The sequence below is a fragment of the Astatotilapia calliptera genome, chromosome 3 (genome assembly GCF_964374335.1).
Source record: "Astatotilapia calliptera chromosome 3, fAstCal68.1, whole genome shotgun sequence".
NCBI lineage: Eukaryota > Metazoa > Chordata > Actinopteri > Cichliformes > Cichlidae > Astatotilapia > Astatotilapia calliptera.
Window position 1 is genome coordinate 20,620,062 of NC_137424.1, and position 24,956 is coordinate 20,645,017.

General features: G+C 42.0%; 1 protein-coding gene and 2 long non-coding RNA genes across 3 annotated transcripts in view; 2 read left to right on the forward strand and 1 right to left on the reverse strand.

The window, feature by feature from the left end:
- The window catches only part of LOC113015973 (NACHT, LRR and PYD domains-containing protein 12-like), a 748,422-nt gene that overhangs the window by 691,098 nt on the left and 32,368 nt on the right, over positions 1 to 24,956 (reverse strand). The window lies entirely within an intron of this gene.
- On the forward strand, positions 11,531 to 12,099 carry LOC145425334 (uncharacterized). Its single transcript, XR_013906001.1, has 2 exons — positions 11,531 to 11,703; positions 12,024 to 12,099. It is a non-coding gene; the product is annotated as an uncharacterized LOC145425334 (long non-coding RNA).
- Positions 18,120 to 18,780, forward strand: LOC145425335 (uncharacterized). Its single transcript, XR_013906002.1, has 2 exons — positions 18,120 to 18,384; positions 18,705 to 18,780. It is a non-coding gene; the product is annotated as an uncharacterized LOC145425335 (long non-coding RNA).

Here is a 24,956-nt window from a genome sequence, read left to right on the forward strand (position 1 = left end):
AGTCCTACAGACACTCAGCCTCTTCACTACACAAACACCTCCTACAACATCCACTCTTTCCACTCTGACTGCTGTGTTTGTGGAAACACTCCAACACACACCGCTTCACATACCAACATAGAAATGTGTGAAAAAGAGCTGAGCTGATATTAAACATGAGGATTTATTCAGAAACACAGAGTCAGGAACAACATCTAGACACACATTACCTCTCAGCAGCAGAAGAACAGCCTTTAAAGTCTTCACCAAAATCCTTCGACATGTTGCTCTTTAAGGAAACACAGCTGGGTTCAGGTCCAGGAGATTCTGGCCTCTTATTGATCCTAAAAGAAAAACAATAAATGTCACAGCTTCATGAGACAGGAAGGAAAAACTGGAAATATTAAATTAAAGACATGATGAACAATCTCATAAAAATAATGTACTTACTCTTTGTCACATAACAGTCTTTTGTTAAAGTCTTCACCAAAATCCTTCGACATGTTGCTCTTTAAGGAAACACAGCTGGGTTCAGGTCCAGGCTCTGGATTAGTTTCAGGGTTATGTCCAGCTGAGCCTGGTACGCCCCACAGCTCTGGGCTTTAAAACAACACACACAGAGGTATGAGTGTGAATAATGATGGAGCAGTGATGTGAGTGCTGAGCTGTGACATGGAGAAGAGTCATGGACAGTTAGAGATGGTCATCTCACCTCTGAGCTTTGGTCTGGCTCTCATGTTCCCCACACAGAGTGCTTTTAGAGGGAGGGACTCCCTCCTCTCTGTCCTCACACTGATCCATGCTGCTCAGTTCACATCAGCTCACACACACTTTCTACCTGCACCTGCAGAGGAAACACAAATCATTCATGTGCACATCAACTGAGAGCTGCAGAGGTCGTGTCTGATGTGTTGGACTAACATCCATCTGAGACACAGCTTTCATCAGTTCACTACAAAAAGTGTCACAGAGCCCAGTTCAGCCTCCAAATCCTCCATTACTGTAGTCCTACAAAGCAGCAGGTCAAACATGGCTGCAGAGAGCAGCTTTATGTCAGTAACCATGTCCAGGACCGAGCTGACTGCTTACAGAGTTCATACTCTAACTGCTAGCTGCTCTGCTAGCTAAGCTAACTCAGTAACAGTGACTCTGACAGCAGTTACTGTGGAACAGCGGCCGAGCTCAGGACACATTCAGTGTGTTTAGTCTGAGTCCTGGACTCTGATTCAATGGATTCAATCCAGCTCAGAGTTTCATGTGTTCATCAGAATAAAATACATGTACTAATATAACAGAAGTAATGCTCTGAATGCAGGACTGTAATGGAGGATAAATAAGGTTTTTACAGCCTGAAAGAAACATTCAGTTCATATATTTGTAGACAGTGAAGCAGTTTTTAATACTGCAGCTGTTTCCTTCACCTGTGTGTGTGTGAGCCACACCTTCATGTGCTGCTTTAGAAATATGTGGTCTGACTGCTCAGACTGAGTCTAGGAGGAAAGTTCACACGCTGGAGAAAGTTTTGTTCCTAACTTTGTCAGAGTTCGGCTCCAAAGACAAAGAAGACGGAGCTCACAGTCTGTAGATGGTCCTCAGTGTGTGTGTGAAGCCAAGAGAGCACACAGGAGTGTGTTTATGTCAGCAAATCAGTGTGTGTGAAGAGTCTGAGGGAGTGTGTGAATGAGACTAAACACTGAAACCAACAGTCCAAGAAAAGCGTCTGGATTTCTTTAAGTTTAACTTAAAGAAGTCCAGACGCTTTTCTTTTTGTCTCCATAATGTCTCCATAATGCTGCAATGTTATCTGCCCCAGAAACACTGTGCAGAAGCTCTGATGGTGACACAGAAAAGTCACAGTGGAGATACTTCTGTCCACCTTTGATTAGACTCATTATAAAAAGGAAAACAAAGTTTGAACACAATCATGTTTCCAGTTCACTGACTTACATTTATTCCATGGACACTCACTCTAACCTGAAGCACAGCTACAACCCAACACTGTTGAGGCCTCATCTCCTCCTTTCCTGACTGTAGAGCTTAAATATGCAACAACCAACAAATAAAAGAATTTGGTTCATTTCAAAGAAATTCACACGGTGACCAAGTAAAGTAACCGTAGTAAAGGAGACAACATCCCGTTGATGGTGGGATTATTTGAAAGATTTGCTTTAGTCACGTCACCAAATGCAGTTGAACCACCCGTGGATCCATGTTTGACCATTCTACCACTCTGAGCTCTGCTTTTGAATCATTTTATTATTATCATCATTCATTTATTCATTCTTTGGAGGGGGGCTATTTCCTAATGCCGCCCTAATAAGCTGATGTTCAAGGGGAAATATAACAGAAACTCTTTCAGTGTTATTCATTAATAAATTAACAGATAAACTGTGAAGAAGAAAAAAACTGAGATTTAAAGGAGAGAGTGAGAAACTTGATCATCCATCCTCATAATACATGTTTATCAGTATCTGCTGTGACCATACTGCAGTAATAACTACAAGTCTACATTTCTGTGACTGTTGATCAATCACAGCAGGAATCTGAGCTCATCTCTGCACACAGAGCAGCTTCAGCTCTGGGATAAACTGCTCGCTTCAGGTCCTTCTCAGCTCACAGACACTCATCCTGATATTTTCCTTTAACATTTGATGGTATAATTCATCTGAGTTTACACTTTATCTGCATAAATACAGAAAAACAGACCCAAACACCAGAAACCATCAGTTTCACGTTCAACGGGAAGTGGCTCAAACGTCACAGTTTCATAACGTCACCCTGAACTCCACTCACGGAGTTTCTGTCGCCATTGTAGTTTTTAAAGTCCCGTGATAAAGGCGGGTCTTTCTGTGAATCCGCACGCTCATTGGCTAATAGCTCGAGATTGACACCTCGTTATCCAATGAGCGTGCGGGAACTTCCGACATAAAGTTGTTTCCTTTGAAAAACCAAAGTCTGATTATTTTTGCCTCCACTGACGGAGCCTGTTGTTCCCGCCACAGAGACACAGTAATGTCAGAGCGGTGTTAACACTCACCCTGCCTCAGCACAGCTCTCACTCTCCTCCTGCTCTCTCACACTAAACGGAGGCTCAGCTAAACTCACTTCCTCTCTACTTACAGGAAACCAGCGCTCAGAGGAGCCGACCGGCCTCACATTTCACCCACAGACACGAACAGCGTGGAATTATTTTATGTCATAAGAAGAAACATATTCATGTTAACACTCACCTGCCTCAGCTCCACCTTCCTCCTCCTGCTTTCACTTTCACTGCTGCTCCCTAAACACAGAGGATGCTGGGACTTGTAGTTGTTTCCTTCCGGTGCGGTCTTTCTCTTTGTTTGTTTGTGTTTGTGTTCAAGTTATTTCGATCATGTAAACATCAACAGAACACGTGAAGCCACACAGAGTTTGTATGTCGAGGTGGGTAGGAGGGTTTGAGGGTTTGGGGAGGGGTCAGAGGGAAGAGGTCTCTCAGTCTTGACAATCCACATTGATGGCATTGCATCTTTCAACGTGTTTGTGGGTCGATTTGGATGCTCCAGGTGTGAGAGCAGCCACTCAGCCTCTGCTGCAGATGTGTGTCACAAGTTCATCTAGTAGTGAGACGGTGGCGCAAGATGGCGAGTTGAGCAGTCGCACGAATTAGGAGCTCGTTGAACTTGTCCCAGAATTTACTTTGTGTTCGTTACTGTTTCCACTCGAAAGTAGTAAAATGACTGCCCCAAGTATAGTTAAACCTGCTAAATTCAAACTCGACCTCAAAAAACAAGAAACAACATCGCCATGTGATGGAAAGGAAGACAGCAGAGAAGGAACGGATCATGACTACGTAGAAAAAACCTTGAAAAAAGAGTGGACGAGCAGCTAGCTGACCTGAGTGTGCAATGCAAGCAAGCTAGTACGATGCTAGCCAGCCTAGCCAAAGCGGTTCAGTTCAACTCGGAGGAGGTGAAAGAATGTAAACAAAAGGTTAAAGAGTTGGAGAGACGAAACGAGCAGTTGACCAAAGATAACTACGATCTCAAGGAGAGAGTGTGAGAGCAAGAAAGGTACAAAATGAGGTGGTGCCTCCGGATTAAAGGATTAGAAGAGAAAAGAGATGAAGGTGTCAGATCGCTGGTTATTGGAATTCTTGGCAAGATCGCACCTGATATGATATCAAAGCTTGAAGAATCTGTGGATGTGGTGCATAGAGTTGGGAAGAAGATTGAGAACAAGGTCCGACATATCATCATTCTGTTTGCTCTGAGACACGTGAAAGAGGAGATTTGGCGTCGCACCAAAGATTCGGCTGTCTGTAAGAACGGGGGTTTCCACTTCGCTGAGGTACTGCCGCGGGAGGACTGGGAAGAGAGGAGGCGGCTGTGGCCGCAAATTGAACAAGCCAGACGGGCTGGGAAACGGGCCTTTTTCCGGGGTCCTCATGGATACATCGAAGGACGGAGGATCATCGACGTTGAATGAAAGACTTGATGTAAGACTGTATACAGTGGAATATTATTAATGGGACAAAAGAGTTCTACTTAAAGTTAAAGGTTATTAGTCACTGAGTTGGTGACAAGTGTTACAATTTAAACTCATGTTTATATATTTTTCTTTTCTTTTTTTTAAAAAAAAGTTATTTTCTTAGCATACTCTTATTATGGTTCACTCAAAAATTTCTTTTGGTTCATTAAACGTTCGGGGTTTGAAGGAAATTGTTAAGAGAAAGGCACTTTTTTTATTTTGCAAGGGGCAAAAATGTCACTGTCTGTTTTTACAAGAGACTCACTCTGTGGATGCCGATGTTACCTTTTGGGCTAATCAGTGGGGAGACAAGATTCTTTTCAGTCGTGGATCTAACAGATCTGGAGGTGTGGCGATTTGTTTTAATAAGTTCCCAGGGGAGATTGTAACATATAAAGCTGATAGCGTATGGAACGCCAGGACTGCCATAATGAATTAATTAAATACACCATTAAATAATTAATTAAAATTGGAATTAATTAATTAAATAAATAGTTGTGACACATGTAATTAATTAATTATTGACACATTTAATTAATTATTTATGTATTTCACATTTTAATTAATTATTGACACATTTAATTAATTAATTATTGACACATTTAATTAATTATTTATGTATTTCACATTTTAATTAATTATTGACACATTTCATTAATTATTGACACATTTAATTAATTATTTAATGATATATTTATTTATTTCATTTTGGCAGTCCTGACGCCTTGCTCTCGTCATGAAATAATTTTATCTGTCAGCCTCACCCATCAAACTCAGGGGGCGGGGTTAACGCTGCCCATGCAGCTTCTCTAACATTTGATTGGTTGCCGTGCAAAGTAAGTCAAAACAGGTCGATCCTAGAAAATCGATTGCTTGTGTAGACTTGGGGCAGCCAGTTATCCCAGAATGCAGATCAAATCACAAGCAGCAATGGTGGTGGTGTAGTTTTAAAATACCCCGTTTTTCTGTCACCAGCTACACTTTTAACAGTGTTTTAGCCGCGAGTGTCGAGACGTATGTCTGGTCAGGTTGTCAACATAGAACATGTTTGCAAAAGTGCTCAGATGTTTTCAGAGATTTCACTAGCTCTGCTAACAGTTAGCATGCAGAGTGCACCGAGGGGGTTACGTTAACCGGTTTGTTTACATATTCCACTCTCCGTGTTCCACATGTTGCATTCGCAGATTCTCATTTTCACCGAACGATCGTCTCTTTCCGCCTGGTCTTGTGTCTCTGTGCTTCTGTAACATGAAGAACGAGCTGACATTTTTCTCACGAAACCAGCGATCAGCTCAACAGACCCTCAGTTTACCTGCATGCATCCTCCTCCTCATCTGTCAGCTGTTTAACACCTGCTGCTAATTCAAGAAACACGCCTAGTTACCTGGTGATAGTCACAGTTTAACCGGGCAGCCGGTGCTCGATATAACGCAATGTCAGCGCATTTTTCTGCACAAGATAAGTAAATATAGTATTTTCCCCGAGCGCAGAGCTGCTGGAGCTCGTTTCCTTACAGAGCACTTTATAGGCGAACAGCTTTATCAGCGGCTGATGTCCAATCACCGGCACACAGCTTTGAACCTCAGCTGAGTTTTAGCTCTCAGTGGTTAAACGCTGGACTTCATTCACTCAGGTTCTGTCTGTCGGGTCACGTTTACTTCGCTGTTTTATTTACAACTGAGCAAATCGGTTTGGCTGAGGTTAAAGTTACGTTTCATAACTGCATAGTTTCACAGACGTTTAATGGTTCACTGGCACATGTGTTAGACTGAACTATCATCTAAATATCATCTGTTTTTTAATAGTTATTCAACTGTATTCTAAGCACCAGCTGTCTGTTAGAATGTGATTTTTTTTCTCTCTCTGTTGGCAGAGGTATAAAAATGCGCAGGAAAATCTGACGTGCATGGCGAACTTCACCGACGATATTTAGGGAGGAATAAACACACATCAAACATAAATGAACCATTTGCCTGTCTCCATAATTGAGAGTATTTTCTCTTCTTATGTCAACACTCTCTCTCTCTCTCTCTCTCTCTTTTTTTTTTGCTTTTTTTTTGCTTTTTCGGTCATGTTATGTTTACCTGTCAAAGGCTTGTTACAAACTATGAAACACATGGTGCAGACTTCTGGGTGTTAGAAGAAAACGAATACTGCTCATGAATGAGACTAAAGGTAGGAAGGTGTCCTTTAAAACTAAACATGTTAATAGGACCTCCCTATTTATATCATAGTTTATGATATAGCACGTGTATTTCAGTAATAGCCTGCTGAGGCCACTATACGTGCTGGCCTCATATCAAATGTGAAGGCAGACTGAGTCTATGTTTGACGTTTGTTTATATCTAATCTTCCTTTTCAAACATTTAAACAGCAGCGAGTCTGCAGCTGAGGGAATACAAATTCAAATTGTCGGAACAGGTTTGCTCGTTTCTTGGATTCATTTGGTGATTTATTAAATGTATAACTGTTATTCTAATCTGCTGCTGAGTCTCTTACACTTTTCTTTATGCTGTATATTTTCACGTCTCTGGAATAGTTGGCAGTTAGATAGTCAGCTGGGAAACTTTGTGTTAACTCATGGAGCTGAGGATATCGTGGATATGCTGACCTCGCTGCGTGGTGTACAGAGCAAGGTCAGCATGATTAATATTCACAATAAAAATATTAGCCGAACATCATGAAGTCTGTATGTGTTTCATAGTGTCAAACAACCTTTGTACAGTTAAAGCCAGCAGTTACTACATGACGGAAACACCAACGTTATCTCTTTTATGTGTTTATACACAGGTCACGCTGATTACTGAACAAAAACCCAAAGATCAGATGTTAAACAGATTTATTTGCTCTCTCTCCTCCTTTAACATGTTTTTAATGTTAGTTATAATTCAGAATTGGCGACTGAAACACGTAGGACACATAAGAACATCAGGAAATAAAACACCGATAAATATAACCTCAGTAAAAGAAGTCAGCGGGGGTTACTACAGCTGTGTACCGGGGCCTGCGCTTTGTCGGTGGGATTGCTTGCGAGGCGAGCGGGTCTATCCCACGCTTTGCCGTGAGACTGGGCAGACATCTCCGAAATCATCGAAGCACTTTTGCAAAGAGGCTGTATCTTGACAAACCGACCAGACACATGAAGATTAAACCACTACATTCTCGGCTAAAAAAATATTAAAACGGTATTTGGTAACACACAAACAGGGTTTTTCAAAGCTCAGTTCTGTTAGCTTCCACATGCCGGTTGTTGTGTGCTAGAAACAATGGCCACCAGGCCAAAGCAATGGTTTTGACTCGATCAGCGTTAACCCCGCCCCCTGAGTTTGATGGGTGAGGCTGACAGATAAAATTATTTCATGATGAGAGCCAGGCGTCAGGACTGCCAAAATGAAATAAATAAATATATCATTAAATAATTAATTAAATGTGTCAATAATTAATGAAATGTGTCAATAATTAATTAAAATGTGAAATACATAAATAATTAATTAAATGTGTCAATAATTAATGAAATGTGTCAATAATTAATTAAAATGTGAAATACATAAATAATTAATTAAATGTGTCAATAATTAATTAATTAAATGTGTCAATAATTAATTAAAATGTGAAATACATAAATAATTAATTAAATGTGTCAATAATTAATTAATTAAATGTGTCAATAATTAATTAATTAAATGTGTCAATAATTAATTAAAATGTGAAATACATAAATAATTAATTAAATGTGTCAATAATTAATTAATTAAATGTGTCAATAATTAATTAATTAAATGTGTCAATAATTAATTAAAATGTGAAATACATAAATAATTAATTAAATGTGTCAATAATTAATTAATTACATGTGTCATAACTATTTAATTAATTAATTCCAATTTTAATTAATTATTGCCACATTTAATTAATTATTTAATGGTGTATTTAATTAATTCATTATGGCAGTCCTGGCGTTCCATAGGATTCTAACCCTAAATCTATCCAGTAATGTCTGCACATATTTTCAGTACTGATTTTAAAGTGTTTTAATCCTTCTGTCACTCAGGGAACCCAATAAGGATTCAAATACTTCAAAAGTCAACCAATGACATTGATGTGTAAGACTATTTAATAATTATTTATTGTTTATATTTCATTTATTCATTCATTCTTTGCACTGTGATTTAACCCATCTTTGTGTAAAGCAGGGGTGTCAAACTCCAGGCCTTGAGAGCCAGCGTCCTGAAGCTTTGAAATGTATCTCTGCTGCAACACACCTGAATAAAATTATTAGGTCATTAGCATGACTCTACCCTACTCAAGTAAATTTAAATAAATGTAAGTACATACCACCAGGTAGCTCCACTCGTACCCAGTGTAACGGGAAGTGAGAGGGTTAGGTTTTGGCGCTTTGAATGTTCAGTTGTGTGATGCAGCGATTAACGTTTGAGTAAAATATTGGGCTCCCTCGTGTCTTCCCTACATTCCTCCACAATGTCCGTTTTTGCAAAAATGTACTTCTAGAAGTACTTTTATTGCACGATGTTCATTCACTCATGAGCTGCTGCAACATGAATCAAATGGCTGAACTGCCACCTTGGCGTGCAGTCAAGTTCTACAGTCTGCTAATGATCTAATAATAAGTATTAATATTCCTCACTCACCTTACTAAATGTTTGTGAACACAGCCAGAAACATTTGCATCACAAACACAGACTAGTGTTTATTAGCAGAAGCTTTTGGGTGGTTGCTCTCAAACCTGTGTACAAGTTGAAGCATTAATGGTCCCTTCACTGATTTCCAGGTATCCAATGTCAGGGCTAACAGATGGATTCAGACGCAGGCAGCGTTCTGGCAAGCAAAGGGTTGACAATTTATTAACACAGAAGGGAAACCACAGTGATGTGTATATACAGTGAATGGGGCAGGGCTTCAGGGCTCCAGGGGAAGGAATCCACACTCGCTCCCCACTCGGCCCAAACTCCGCCACTCCTCTTCTTACGCACATTCGCTTCTCCACAGCCACTCTCGCTCCAATTTCCACTTATGTTGACACACACAGGGATCACAGGTCAGGGTCCGCCACCAGTTCCGGGGAGATCTAAACACAAAGAGTCCAATTAGATCAATACGCCACACAACACTGAGAGAGTTTGTCTTAGGAGAGCTGAGAGCACGAACATGGGAGGTTCAACATTCCAGTGCCGAATACTCCGTGCCGCAGCGTTAAATAGGCAAGGGGGACGCCGCCTGATCAGCAACAGGTATAGAAATCACCGCAGATACGTGGGCCAAGGGTGAGAGCCCACAATGAGCTCCACCCAGGGAAGCAGGAGAGAAAACAAAACAAACCTGTGGCCAACATGAGCGAGCCGGAGAGGCACAGGGACCATGACAGCCAATACCAAGTGCACAAGTTCACCCCAGATGGTTCCTCTTCTCTGTAACTTGGAGGATGTGGAGTAGGCTGTATTTTAATCAAAGACATATCAATCAATCAATCAATCAATCAATCAATCAATCAATCAATCAATCAATCAATCAATCAATAACCATGTCTAAAAACAACACAGGTTGACCAAAGTGCTGTACACAGTAAAAGAAAAAGTAAAAAGTAGAAACAAATACACACAATGAACAAAACAAAAAATAATCCCAAATTTCGTTTTTTTTCCTGAAGGGGTCAAACACTTTTATGCAAGAATGACAGCGAGGTGAAAAACCTTCACCCGCAAGAAAACTCGAGCTGTGACTCATAGTACGAACACACAGCTCACAGTAACACACTTTGTTTAATGTGAACTTTTTGCCAAGCTAGCTAATCCTGACCAACACACCAGACACAGAAGATAAAGGAACGATGTTTTACTGTTAGAGACAGAAAGGTTAAAACATTTTGGCAGAGAGCTAAAAGGGGCTAAAATTACCCAAAAAGAAATTCCATTTGACCAAAAACACTTAATTTTTAAAAAATTAAGTATATAGTTATGAATAATGAACAAATAATTAACAAACTGGGGTTTATAAATCGTGTAACACATCCTTATGGTAAGAAATTTTACCTTAATGCGTTACATGTGTTAGAAGTCAATGTATCTTTAACAATATGCTCCTTATTTTATATCTCCTGATCCTTCACAGAGCTGCATGAACCTGTTGTTGATGTCAGAGAGTCAAACTCTGCTGAAGAGTGGGTTGTTTCCTGTTCAGCCACTGGTCGACCTGCTCCCACTGTAACACTCTCACAACAACACCTCAGCTTCTCACAGTACAACACTGTCAGTGTGTCCAACACCAACGCTACATTCACTGTCACCACTACAGCTGTGCTCTCAGGTTCACGTAAACACAGCACACAGGTGGGATGTGCAGCACGAGTGCTCTCTGCACCTCCAGAGAGGTGATGGAAGACGATTCCTGAGGTCCAGCAGACGTCAGATTATCAGTGATGGTGAGAAACTGAGATGCAATAACAATGCATTGTGCTAGTATGCATTTTCTCTTTGATCAATAATTGATGTATTCATTTTGATCAGTGTCACATTTTTCCTGCTTTTTCAAGTTTCCTCCTGGATCATTGTATTAGCTGCAGTATTGGTGATGATGGTCTTTGTCAGTGTTGCTACTCTGCAGTAGGCTACTCTTTAAAGAAAAAGACCAGATAACTTTCATTTTTCATTTCTTGTCATTTTTTTCTACACCAAAATCTATCCAATAATATCTGCATAACATTTTCTACTTGTGAATTAGTTATTAATTCTTTGCTTCATGATTCAATCGGTCTTTGTCTAGTATTAAATTTTATGTTTCCCATTTAATCCCACTGGCTTTAAAGTGTTTCACCAGATTTTTACGAAGTATTTCCAGTCTTTTGTTGTCTCTGTCCCAAATGTTCTGAAATGTGTTGCATGTATTAAAAGAAGTTGGACCAAAAAATGTACTATGTACTTACAAACTTACATTTATGAAAGCTGAACAAACATTGATGTACTTGACTTTTGTAACAGTGAAAAGGCGATCTGTTTTTATTGATAAATATATATGTTTGCATTACTGTAGAAAACCCCTGTGATTTGTGTATATAGACTGTTCCACGGACCCCCTCTAACCACTGCTAAGATGGTACATTCCTCCCATCCCTTGTTTGTGTTTGCGCTGGTCCACCTTGATAGCGCTGGTGGAGCTGGGCTGTTGTACTGAACATGTGTAGTGCGTGTGCGTGAATGATAAGTAAGTGCCTTGTATTTGTTTGTTCTATGGTTGTAACTTATCATATACTTAGCTATGTACATTGGGTGATGCTTAGTAGAGTTTTCCAGCTGTTCGTGTAGCCACGAGACACTGTATATTCACGCTGATTTGACCAAAATGGCGCTACCCTTGTGAACTGAGCTGCCCAAAGTAAAGATGGAGTCTATCCCTGTGCAGCAGCCCATTTGTGTCCACCAGGGGGTGGTGTTTAGTCATTTCTGTTCAACCCTTTCTGTATTATTTAGACCAGTTTGGTTGACTTTAATTGTTTGCTAATTGTAATTTCTGTTATTTTACAGAACCACACACACATATACATATACTCACACGAATTCACTTCTGGAGATGTTTGGATTAAAAGAACCCTAATTATCATTGCTGTGGACCCTCTCTTTCATCATATAAGTCACCTGTGCCTTCTGACCGAGGATAGGAAAATCCTGCTGTAATTTGCCAGTCTATTAAGCACACACATGTCCAGTTCAAGTGGTCCTTCGAGCCGGATTAATTACAGCATTTCCTAACATGGCGACATCCCGATATGATGAAGAACAACAAGGTGCCCGGCAAAGGAGACCACATAGGGCTCCAAGATATCTGGATGACTTCATCTGGACCTATCCCCCACAGCCGACTAACCCAGTTCCACCGAACACTAACGCAGCTACTCCAATACACCAAATCGCTGGCATCGATGGCTCACCAGAGATGGAGAGAATAAGGAGGATGGAGCAGTGTGTTACCCAGGTACAGGAGCAGATGAGGGAGATACAGAGCGCTATACAAGTGTCTTTGAACTTTGGCCAAAGAACCCCCCAAGTACAGTTACAAACCCAGGTCCGGAGCCATAGTATGCCTTTACTAACTGTGGATAATAATCCTACACAAGCTCCTCCTATGGGCGGACTAGAAAACATCCCTCCCATATCTCCAGTAATACCTAGCCCTCAGTTTCATACTGTACAGCAGACCTCCCCTTCCACAGCTCATCATGTTGATAACCCTCAAATATTACAGTCAACAGCTCCTACTCTCCCTGTTAACCGACCTATTCCTCAGTCCCCTCTATACGTCCACTCTTCCATGCCATCAGCTGCTCAGCCAACACCAGTGGTACCCCGGTCTGCATCTACAGCAACAGAACAGCCACATCCTCCCTGGTATCAGCAAAGAGACCTGAATTGGCAGTCATCAACCCCACAGTGGTCTGTGCCACACAGTGCTGCTCAGTTTAGTATCCCTGGCACTATGCAGTACCCTGTCACACTGCCGCCTGGCATGCCCTCTCCAGGTTATCCGCCTTGGACTTCAGGCCCACCTCTCAGTCAGCCATACGTTACACCAGTGCTGCCACCTGCTGTTAGCTCACAGTATACCTATCGGCATCCTGCTCCAGCTGCACCTGTCAGTTCACAGCATGATGTAATTCAGAGCATCCCACAACACTCCTCATCTCTGCTTTCCTCTCAGAGACCGAACTTGATGGAGATGGCTATTTCCTCTTCTTATGGCATCCCAAAACCCAACCTGATCCGCTTCACCACAGGAAAAGAGAGTGATTTCCTGCTACTGAAGAAAGGTCTGGATGGAGTTTTGGGACCACACCCACATCTGTCTGAGGATTACAAATTCCAAGTACTTCTGGATCATCTAAAGTTTCCTCCCGCGTTTCAGCTTGCAAAGAGGTATGTGCATGACACTATGCCCTTCAGTAAAGCAATGCAGGCTCTACAGCAGCGCTATGGACAACCACGCCAATTAGTCCAAGGTGAAATTAACAACATTTTGAGAGCTCCCACAGTGAAAGCTGGAGATGCACAGGGGTTTGAAGACTTTGCTCTATCAGTTAGTAGTTTGGTGGGACTACTAAACTCCATGGAAGGAGCTGCTAAGAGCGAACTAGAGTGTGGTTCCCATGTGGACAGGCTTTTGAGTAAACTCCCCTTCTCCTATCAAGACAGTTTTGCTGAATATTGTCTTGCAAAGGGCATCTTGCAGAGTGACTCAGCTAACACCTATACTCTCCCTGACTTTGCACAGTGGTTGGAGAGGAAGTCACAGGCCATACAGATATCACGAAGGGCTACAGAAAGCTACATATCTGATAAACCCCGCTCAGATCGCAGAGACAAGTCATCACGACCATTAAAGACATCCTCATCAGTCTACTATGGCACTGACAAGCCTACAACACCGACGGCTAATACCACTTCAGCCCCTACTGACAGTAAAGGACCTATGAAAGGGAAGAAAAGAGAGAAATTTAAGCCCTACTGCCCCTTCTGTAGCAGTACAGAACATTACTTGAGTTCCTGTTCTGACTTCAGTAAGCTGAGTACTACACAGATTATTACATGGATTAATGACAATAAGAGATGCTGGAGATGTGGTCGGAGTCACCAGCCTGACAGTTGCAATCTGAAGAAACCTTGTGCCACCTGTGGAGAACAACACCTGCAGATCCTTCATGAAGCTGCCTCTCGCTCAAACAAGAGTATCCTGACATTGAGTACAGCCTCCAGCATGGTGTATTTGGACCAAGTCACTCATTCAGGCAGAGTCATGCTTAAAGTGGTCCCAGTTACCCTCCACAACAATGGGCGATCTCTGTCCACCTATGCCATTCTTGACGATGGATCAGAGCGGACTATTGTTTTATCTGCAGCGGTTCATTACCTGCAATTAAATATCACAGAGGAGTCCCTCAAACTACGAACCATCAGGCAGGAGGTGTCACAGTTACAAGGCGCATCGGTTTCTTTTGAACTGAGTGCACCCAGCTCTCCCCAAATCAAACATCACATCAGACGTGTCTTCACTGCTAAAGAACTTAATCTGGCAAAACAATCCTGTCCAGTGGACATACTCCGTCAGAGATATCCACATCTGGCCGACGTTCCCATCAAAGCATTTAAGGATGTGCAGCCTATGCTTCTTATAGGCTCAGATAATGTCCAGCTCATCACCCCTCTGTCACCGGTCAAAGTCGGTCCACTAGGCAGCCCTGTTGCTGTCAACACTAACCTCGGTTGGGCCATCCAGGGACCAGCTACCTTTCTACATCTACCTACTGAAGCTTCATGTCTGCACACATCCCTGTTACCATCTCCCTCTCAAGCGCTAAGACAGAACGTTGAGAAGCTGTGGCAGTTAGATGTGCTCCCCTTTCGATCAGAGAAAGAGGTAACTCGCTCTAAACAAGACAAAGAGGCACTGGAGTTACTGCAGAAAACCACAGAACGTGTACAGGTGGATGGAATAGCTCGCTATGCTACTCCTCTGCTCCGCCGCAGAGACTCCACTAAACTACGAACTGACCATGACGCAGTGATGGCTCTCCTTCGGTCCACCGAGAAGCGCCTGATTAAAGATCCTGATCTAGCGGCTGTGTACAATGCAGAAATACACAAACTGGAACAAGCAGGTTATGTAAGGAAACTCACTCCTGAAGAGGCAAACCGCACAGATGAATCCTGGTTCATTCCCCATCATATTGTGCATCATAACAATAAGCCTCGGATAGTTTTCAACTGTTCCTTCCAATACAGGCAAGACTGCCTTAATGATCAGCTGCTACCAGGTCCAACTCTCGGTCCATCCTTAATAGGTGTCCTGTTGAGATTTAGGGAGCACCCTGTTGCTGTGAGTGGGGACATACGAGGTATGTTCCATCAGGTGCGGCTTCTTCCGCATGACCGGCCCCTGCTGAGATTCGTGTGGAGAGATATGGAAAGAGATCGGAGCCCGGACATTTATGAGTGGTGTGTCCTGCCCTTTGGAACCACATGCAGCCCCTGTTGTGCCACGTATGCCCTTCAGCGCCATGTGCAGGATCATAAAGATGGCAATGAACAAGTACTAGACTCAGTGCTGCGCTCATTTTATGTCGATAACTGTTTGCAATCTCTGCCCTTTGCTTTGCAGGCACGACCACTTGTCGATAACATCAGAGAGTTGCTATCTACTGGTGGTTTCGAAATCCGACAGTGGGCAAGTAACTACCCAGAGGCCATTGCTCATCTCCCCTCTGAAGCAAAGTCCCCTACCTGCGAGCTGTGGTTGACTGAACACCAACCAGATCCCCAAGAACCAACCTTAGGCTTGGCATGGCACTGCTCCACAGACCAGATTGCCTACAGATGTCGGCCAGTGGTTCCTCAGGAGTCAACCATGAGAAATATCTACAGCATCCTCGCCTCTCAATACGACCCACTGGGCTTCATCATCCCCTTCACGACCCGGGCAAAGGTTATTGTTCAACGTCTGTGGCAGAATGACAGGAACTGGGATGATCCCATCGAGGGCGAGTTACTCCAGCGGTGGCAAGAGTGGGTGAGTGAGTTACAGTATCTACAAGAAATCTGTCTGCCTAGATGCTACATAGCCCCAGCAACCCAAGAGGGAACTTTCCAGCTGCATGTATTCTGTGATGCGTCAGAGAGTGCTTACGGAGCAGTGGCATATTTGAGATTTAAAGCGGCAGAACATGAGGTCCACACTGCCTTTATCATGGCCAGATCACGTGTAGCTCCCCGCAAGAAACTGTCAATTCCCCGTCTAGAGCTGTGTGCTGTACTGGCTGGGGCACAACTGTCTAGACTCCTCCTCAGTGAGCTTACTCTGCCCATTAGTGAGACTACTTTATGGACCGATTCTACCACTGTGTTGAACTGGATCCAGTCCGAGTCCTGTCACTATAAAGTGTTTGTAGGTACTCGTATTGCCGAAATACAGGAACTGACTGAGGCCGCCAGCTGGAGGTATGTCCCCTCGGCTTTGAACCCAGCAGATGACATCACCCGGGGAAAACCATTACGTGAGCTGTCAAAACCTAGCCAGTGGATGGATGGGCCCCCCTTCCTGAGACAAGCATCTGAGCAGTGGCCAGCACGACCTACTGTGAGTACAGACACTGAAGATAATACTGAGTTAAAGAAATCAGCTTTCTGTGCCTGTGTCACTACAGATTTGGCACAGTCTGATCCTGCATACAACACCTGGGCTGATTTGGTGCAGGCCACCCACCTGTCTTCTCACGGGGCGGCTGGCCTCCCTATGTCAGCAGCACAACGACTAGAGACAGAAGTTCAAATTCTCAAACAGGCGCAACAAGAAAGCTTCCCTGTTGAAGTACACACCCTTAAATCTGGGAAAGAGGTGTACAAAGACAGCAGACTGAGCAACCTTTCTCCCGAATATGACAGTCAGCTTGGCCTCATACGAGTAGGTGGACGCCTCCGGCGAGCAGAGCAGATGGATGTTGACACTCTGCATCCTATCGTGTTGTCACCAGACCATCCTACTACTCAGCTCATCATCAAAGACTATGATACACGTCTCCTGCATCCTGGCCCAGAACGTGTCTTTGCCGAATTGAGACGCAGGTATTGGATTTTAAGAGGCAGACAGGCCATAAGGAAGCATCAGTATCGCTGTTTGGAGTGTAAGAAGTGGAGAGCCAAGCCTGTTTCACCGAAGATGTCTGATCTCCCTGCTACCCGCTTGCGATTAAATCAGCCGCCATTCTGGTCCACAGGAATTGACTGTTTTGGCCCTTTCACTATAAAGATAGGCAGGAGACAAGAAAAACGGTGGGGCATTATATTTAAATGCCTTACGACCCGCTGCATTCACCTCGACCTTCTCACTGGTATGGACACTGACTCCTTTCTCATGGCTCTGCGCAGATTTATTGCTCGAAGAGGAAAACCCTTTGAAATACTGAGTGATCAGGGCACCAATTTCAGAGGAGGAGACAGAGAGCTGCAGGAGGCATTCAAAGTGATGGAGCCACGACTGCAGGAGAAGCTCAGTGAACAGAGCATCACTTTCCACTTCAACCCTCCGCATGCTCCACATTTTGGGGGAGCCTGGGAACGGGAGATCCGTTCAGTCAAATCTGCACTTCAAGTTGCCCTCAAAGGTCAAGCGGTGCCAGAGGATTTGTTGCTTACTGTTCTTATTGAAGTAGAGGGCATACTTAATTCCAAGCCACTGGGATACGTTTCCTCGGATATTGCAGATGTTGACCCGATCACGCCAAATATGTTGCTCATGGGGCGGCGCGATGCTTCCCTTCCCCAGGCAGTATATGGCACCAGAGAAGAACTTGGAAGGCGAAAATGGCGTCACAGCCAAGTCATAGCGGACCGGTTCTGGACTCAGTTCATTCAGCGCTACCTGCCTGGACTGCAGCCTCGCCAGAAGTGGAACCAGACTACTCCACCTTTGAAAGTGGGACAGACTGTCATGGTGGTGGACTATCAGCTCCCACGGGCTTCCTGGCCCGTAGGACAGGTAACACAGGTGTTTCCCAGCCCGGATGGACAGGTGCGAGTAGCTGAAGTCGCTATTGGGGAACATAAATACCAACGGCCTGTGTCAAAACGTATCACGTTACCTGAACTGTCAGCTGAATGTCCTTAGTTATATTCACATGGGTTTTTTAATGTTTACTAATGTGCTATACACATTAGGGGGCGGCTGTAGAAAACCCCTGTGATTTGTGTATATAGACTGTTCCACGGACCCCCTCTAACCACTGCTAAGATGGTACATTCCTCCCATCCCTTGTTTGTGTTTGCGCTGGTCCACCTTGATAGCGCTGGTGGAGCTGGGCTGTTGTACTGAACATGTGTAGTGCGTGTGCGTGAATGATAAGTAAGTGCCTTGTATTTGTTTGTTCTATGGTTGTAACTTATCATATACTTAGCTATGTACATTGGGTGATGCTTAGTAGAGTTTTCCAGCTGTTCGTGTAGCCACGAGACACTGTATATTCACGCTGATTTGACCAAAATGGCGCTACCCTTGTGAACTGAGCTGCCCAAAGTAAAGATGGAGTCTATCCCTGTGCAGCAGCCCATTTGTGTCCACCAGGGGGTGGTGTTTAGTCATTTCTGTTCAACCCTTTCTGTATTATTTAGACCAGTTTGGTTGACTTTAATTGTTTGCTAATTGTAATTTCTGTTATTTTACAGAACCACACACACATATACATATACTCACACGAATTCACTTCTGGAGATGTTTGGATTAAAAGAACCCTAATTATCATTGCTGTGGACCCTCTCTTTCATCATATAAGTCACCTGTGCCTTCTGACCGAGGATAGGAAAATCCTGCTGTAATTTGCCAGTCTATTAAGCACACACATGTCCAGTTCAATTACTGTTATTTAGATTGCCATGTTAGAACGTAGCAAACAACATTGTTTGTTCCTCTATGGTTTCTTTATTTTTACAAATCTAAATGTTTTTTGTCAAAAGATTAATAATTTCATATTGAGGTCAGACGGTCAGCAGTTTTGATGTTTTTGCAGAGATTTTATTTTTTGCAAAATAGCACAAGTAAACATTAAAAGTAGTTCCTAAATCAAGGCATTTATTATTAAGGCGGCCATTATTATGGCCCTGTGTGGAAAAAGTGATTGCCCCCTAAACCTAATAACTGGTTGGGCCACCCTGAGTAGAAACATCTGCAATAAAGCGTTTGGGATAACTGGCAATGAGTCCTTTACGAGGTGCTGGAAGAATTTCTGCCCACTCATCTTTGCAAAATTGTTGTAATTCAGCCACACTGGAGGGGTTTTGAGTATGAACCACCTTTCCAAGGTCACAGCACCTCAATCAGATTCACGTATGAACTTTGGCTAAGCCATTCCAAAGTCTTTCTTTTGTTTTACTTAAGCTGCTTAGAGGTGGACTTGTTGGTGTGCTTTGGATCAAGTGCACTTCAGCTTGTGGTCGTGAACAGATGGCCAGACATTCTCCTTCAGGATCCCAGAAACTGGATTCTGTTCATCTTGACGTTGCATCTCCAGACTGAGAGATCTCAATTACTTTGTTTCTTATTTGCTTCTGAATTTCCTTGGATTGCGCCATGATGTGTAGTTTTTGAGGATCTTTTGGTCTACTCTACTTTGTCAGACAGGTCCTGTTTAAGTGATTGATTCAGCACAGGTTTGGCAGTAATCGGGCCTGGCTATGACTATGGAAAAATTGTATATTTTCTATTGATAAATGCAAATATTTTATGTCTGTTATGTGCATTGCCGTGTGGAGAATATAAGGAAAACAATTGTGTGGTTTACATTGTTTCTTCCTCTTAGATTTCTTGATTTTTTTTAAAAATTGCAATAACTTTATGTTAATTTCAGTGCACTTTCACATTTCTTTAAATTCAAACTACAGTCCTGTGAATAACTAGAAACACTTCTAGCAGCACAAATGTGAGCTAATTGTTTTTTGCTTGACTTTATCAGTCTCTCATATTGTTGTGGAGGAATGTTGGCCCACTCTTCATTACAACGTTGCTTCAGTTCTTTGAGCTTTGTGGGCATTTATTTAAGCACAGCTCTCTGAATGTCCCAGGTTGAGGTCTGGACTTTGCTTTTCAGCTATTCTGCTGTAGATTTGCTGCTGTGTTTGGGATCATTGTTCGACTGCAAGACCTAAACTTTACCTATTAAACAGTTAACTCTGTATTTTACACTTTATGTGAATATTGTTGCAGATTTCAATTATTAATGTTTTTATAACTTTGTTCTTTCTTATATTTAATATTATACAATATTTATACTTCATGTCTCTGTCTTCTTTTGAACACTCCAGCACAGCATCACTATAACTTTGTCCTCACTGACAATAAAGCTGTTTTATATATTTCATTGCAAATGTTTCAAGCAATTTGTAGCTGTATCTTAAGATATTTTGTTAATAATATAGTATTTTATATTGTTTTTTTCCCCATATTTGAGAAATATTTAACATGTAAAAGTCTGTTTATGTACAATTTGGTGATATTAGCCCTGATTATTGGAGGAACTTGTACATGAAACAGATTTCTGAGACTTCAGATTTGAAGGTTGTTGTCATATAATCTAAATGATGGCAGATTAACGTTCCCTACCTCTGTCCTACAACCACAGGACTCCTTTGCATTCGACTGATAGAAATTTCAAGCTCAGTGTTAATGAAGATTTCAAAGGCCTTAGTGCAGGGGTAGGGAACGTCTAAAACCTGCAGGGACACCGGCCCTCGAGGCCTGGAGTTCCCTACCGCTGCCTTAGTGTGAAAGGAATGAAGCTGTAGCGCCTCCCAGTGGTTGAAAAGAGGTACACAAGAGGTTTTTGCAACCTGCTGTTTAATGAAGGTAATCAGCTGGGACAAAGGTACATTATGAGAATAATATCTCTGACAAACCTCTACCTCAATTAAAAGATGCATTTTGATTTACATGAATGCATTTCATCTTCTCTGCAAAGGCTACACAACCTTCTTTGCCATTTGAGTGTGTCCAGTCCAGCTGAAACCAGCTCATTACTGATGGCATGAAAACGATCTGTGAGGTAACATTTTTACTGTCATTCATTCCTGTTGAAAACTTGTCACGTGTTTGCTTAGGTTCTTCTCAATAATCCTCCCGTATCCTGTGTAAAAACTACCCGAGCTTAAAGTATACAGACTGCCGGGAGGGGCGAGACGGGAATTTTCATTGCATATATATATATATTAAAATACAGATAGCAGCAGCCACGAAAACATAGGCAAGAGAGAGCATAGCAGTGTCGTAGATGTAGCCAAATAAGACAGATAAATTAAGATGGAAAATCCCCAAAACAAAACCCAATCTTTAGTGTGGGAGCATTTCCATGTCATTCCCAAAGGTGTAATTATTTTCAGCGACTGCAAACTGAACACAAACTTTTCATAACTGAGTTTGTTTCTTCAGTTGTATTTTGGTAATGCTGTTGTACAGCAGGGAAGCAAACACAAGTGCTAACGCTAACAACATCCAATCAGGATTTATTGGTTAGATCAAAGCTAACATCTGCATTACATGTGAGCACTACACATGTTATTTAACATATATAACGTATAAGATTTTTACATCTTTCTCTTTCCCTCGAGAAGAACTGCTAAAACTGTAGAAATAACATTACAGAAAAGCAGGACATGCTCAAGCAAAACATTATAGAAAGTCTGTCACGGTTCTGGGTCAGTTTGACCCAGTATTTTGAGTTGTCATGTTTTTGCAGGTTTAGTTTAGTTCCATGTGTCATTTTCTGTCTCTCTCTCTATGTCGAGTCTGCGTCTTAGTGTGATGGTTTCTTGTTCCTGTTTTATTGTGAAGGTCTGCGTCTCATGTGAGTGTGTTCAGTTTGACCTCTGTCTCGTCTTGGTGATTATTCCCAGCTGTGTCCACCACCTGTGTGTAATTCCCCTGTGTTTCTCTGTGTATTTAAGTCGTGTCCTCTGTCATTGTAGTTGCTGGTGCGTCTGTGTATCCACCATGTCTCACCCATGTGTTTGTGCTCTGTAGTTTAGTTGTTTCCAGTCTAGTTTACTTCGTGCTCCATTTGCTGTTTGTCCATATTTATTTTTGTGTTCAATAAACCACCTTCACTTCTCCACTACTGCCTGCGATTGGATCCTCATTTATTATTTTCACACGGCTCTCCTCACCCGCCGTGACAGTACGGACCAGCCAGATATGGATCCAGCGGCAGTCACCCCACCTAGGGAGCTTCAGGAGGCCGTTATCGACTCTGCTTCTAAATTGATTTACCAGCTGTTAGAGCATGAGGGAGAAGTGTCTCTTTACACTGTGGAAGCCAACCTACAACACCTTATTTCCAGTTACCCCTGGTTATTGGACTCACTGCGTCCGCTCGTACAGAATTTTGTTCTTCACGAGCTTCACCTACACCCCCCCGCCGCTACCGCTCGCCTGCTCATGCAGTGATATCATCAGTGACAAGTCAGGTGATAGAGGCTAATGCAAAATGGTGTTTCAGTGAGGCAGAATTTATTATGACAATACATTAAAAAAAAAATACTCAGTATGAATTAAACAGGTTAAAGGTCAATGCTCTGTTGTAATATAAAGACAAAATGATTGACAGCAGCCCAGCAATATCAGTAAAACACAAATTAGCCACATGGTGCAATGTAAGGAGCTCTGTGATTGGTTAGGAAAGGACAGACTGGCCACCTCGATTTTTCTTCACTGCACATTGATCCATAGCTTTGCTCTGTAAAGGCTAACAAAGTGCTTTTGCTTTACAAAGACATTCAGCGTCGGTATTCACTCTTTTAAAATGCCACTGAACACTGGAGTGAAATGGAGCCCTGATCCTCAGAGTTTTATTGTTGCTAACATTTCTTATAGATAGCACAGATAGTGCCCCACTGCAGTAATCACTCATGTCTAGATATTCCTGTTAAAAAGGAGTTTTTCCTCCCCACTGTAACATGGCAAACATAGCAAACGGATAATCCAGCTGAAGCTTCAGACAGCCGTCAGACAGTGAAACACTGCCATCTGCTGGACGCGAGTAACACAGACGCTGAAGGAAAAGCACTCAGAAGGAAAAGCACGCACACTTGGAAGACTTGACCATTTGCACAAAATGAATGGCTGACACTGGACAGATGAGAGAATGTGGATGGTCACACCCTCGTGCATTAAAGAGGGCTTTCAGTTCATTGAAAACACAAAACCAAACACACAAAAGACACAATGAGACAGCTGATCAGTTTGCTTCACTAAATCATCGACACAAGCCGTGTTGTAGAGGGTACTGCAGCCGTGGCAGGTTATCATCTTAACCTGGAATCTGCGGGTCAGACTTCCTGGGCCCCCGACCCCTGACCTCTGAGATTTTCATGTCTTGTATTTTATAATATTTATCTTTTGTTCTCCTGCCAAAATTGTAAACACTGTCATCATGCCATATTGCACTGTTGTTCGATCAGCTTCATTAAATATACTTTTATATATACTTTTATCCTTTGTTTTGTTATACATCCATTTAAATCCTCATATGAAATTATTACAACCAACTGGTAGTAAAACAAAAATAAAAAGATTGTTCAACATTTTAACTGCAAATGGTCAAAACACTCACTTTATTTGCCAAAAATTATACTTAAAAAGGGGGAAAAAGAAGTGTTAATGGTTTATTTGAAAGGTCAAAATATACCAACACATCTTTTTATTTTAAATCTATTTGTTTGTGCATTAATTTTTTTTCTAAAGCCAGATGTGGAAAAACAGGCTGCATCTACATGCAGGTTCTTGTGGTCAGTGGTCATCATATTTGCATTATCTTTCTGAGTCACAAGCAGGGAAGTGTTAAAGTTTCCTAGAAGTGGTGGGCCAGTGATGTAGGTGTGGATGCAAAGGATTATTTGAGGTGGTGCTGATCAGAAGTATAAAAATCAAAGTGTCCAGATCCAAACACACTTTGTTCCTCTGTGACAGAAGTGAACTAGAACTCACAGCAGCATCTGAACTGCAGAAGAGATCTCTGCTCATCTCCGTCTGCATTCCTCTTTTGGTAAGAACTTATTATGTATCATTTAAAATGATTTTCCTTTTAAAGCTGGGCAGCAGGCTCACGTTGAACATCTCCATAAACTGTCATAATTCTGCTGCTACACTAAACACTGCATTCGGTGAGCACACTAAACTTACGTAAGCTGTATATTTGCACGGTGAGAGACCTGTTTTTGCTGATTTGTGTTCAAATACAACAAGATCTTATTTAAACTGACTGTCAGATGTTGCCTATCCAGTTATGTAATGAACCCACTATATACATGAACCACAGACCCTTCACCACATCTTCATCACCTGCTGTTCCAGACAACCAACTTATACCTGAACCACTGCAGGTTAATCATCATCATTAGTAAAGGAAAAAAAAGGTGAGTGTCTTATTATTTTTATTTTGCAGTGTGTCATTGTTACTACAGAGCACACTGAAACATGTGACAGGAAAGAATAACTGAGTGCAGAAAGGCATTTATATTAAATCGGATTTAAACTTTGTTCTTAATGAACCGGATCTATTATGACCTGGACTTTTATCTATAAAATGGGCTTGTGAAACCCAGAGAAAAACTCTCTCAATATATCTGTAGATATAAATATATATTTATCCAAATCACATCAAGTAAAAAAGGCAAAATGACAAAATTAAAAAAAAAATAATAACAAAAAGTATAAATTAAAACACAAAATTTTAAGGCAAAAACAAATATCTTGATGTCTTAATACGATGAATATAAAATATAAAGTAATACAACAAGGTTAAATATCTAAACATTTAAACTACTTCAGCTTTTCAAAGCTTCTTTTTCCAGTTGAAAATGACATCATCACGCCTGAATCTGCTTCCAGGAGCCGTCCAGATCAGGCTTGTTCAGGATATTTAGAAATTGTCC